The following is a 1,337-nucleotide window of genomic DNA, read 5'->3' on the forward strand; positions in this document are numbered from 1 at the left end:
GAGAGCTGGAGCATTTTGATGGAACATTGCATGGCTCAGCTGGGCTTGCTGGAATCTGTTAGGCAGATTCGCTAACTCGATGGGCATAGCTAGGGCATCTGCTCTCCTGTTGCCTTCGGCAATAAATCCTGGCAGGTCAGTGTGTGATCTCACATGCATGACATAGAATGGGTGCTTTCGGTGGGAGATCAGTTGAATCAATTTCGAAAGCAAGTTATGAATTTTTGGGTTTGCAATCTCCTTTAGTAAGGCTCTCTCTACCCTGGAAACTACACCTGCTACATAGGCCGAATCACTTATCAAATTAAATGGTTCACTGACCCGCTCAAATGCTCTGACCACGGCTGCAAGTTCTGCCACTTGTGGGGATCCTTCAACTACCTGCACATCAGACCCCCACTTCTGAGTGCGAGAATCCTTCCATGTGATGACAGATTTGTGAGAACGACCGGAGCCATCTGTAAAGATTGTCAAGGCATTTAATGGTTTTCTGCTTTGAATTTCTTTTGGAATCAGCTTGAAGACTGAAATAAACAGTTTGTGTTGTGGGTGGTATATAGAAATTTGGCCTGTGTAACTGTCTAGGGTGAATTGGAGGTGCTCATTGTTTTGAAGGAGGTTATCAAGTAAATCGGTTGCCAATGGTAGGTAGATGCATGTAAAGTCACACCCTACAAGGGTGCAGAGGCGGGATCTAGCTTTCATCACCAACTGAGCCATGAGCTCCTGTGGCGTTGTGACTCTTTTGGATGGCTGGTGCAAGAGGAAAACCCACTCGATGATTAACAGGGGATCACTCTGCACCTCGTCCCATTGAAATATCAGCCCGTGAAGGTATGGCATTTCCCCAATACAATAAATTGAAAAGGCAGACCTGGGGCGCAGCGGTGTGCCTGCTGGGACAACAGCGCTTCCTGTACCTTACAGATGGACTGTCTCACCTCCTCTGTCAGATGCCTGGGTGATGTGAGGTCATCTTTCCCTCACAGGAGTTTGAACAGAGGAGCGAGATCTTCTGTCGTCAGTCGGAGGAGTGGCCTCACCCAATTTATGGACCCGCAGAGCTGGTGGAGTTCCTGCAAGGTCTTAGGGTTATCATTAATTTTGACTTGTTGGGGAACCACAGTTTGTTCATGGATTTTCAGTCCAAGGTGTTTAAATGGAGAGGTTTTCTGGACCTTTTCAGCCTGAATCTCAAATCCATTTGCCTCTAAGGCCTCAATTACCTTCCCCCATGTCCAGTCTAAATAGGATTGGTTAGGAGCACACACCAAAACATCGTCCATATAGTGGAGCACTATTGCCTTTGCTGCTAACTTTCTGATGGGGGACAGAAT

The sequence above is a fragment of the Corvus brachyrhynchos genome, unplaced genomic scaffold (assembly GCF_000691975.1).
Source record: "Corvus brachyrhynchos isolate BGI_N302 unplaced genomic scaffold, ASM69197v1 scaffold369, whole genome shotgun sequence".
Classification (NCBI taxonomy): Eukaryota; Metazoa; Chordata; class Aves; order Passeriformes; family Corvidae; genus Corvus; species Corvus brachyrhynchos.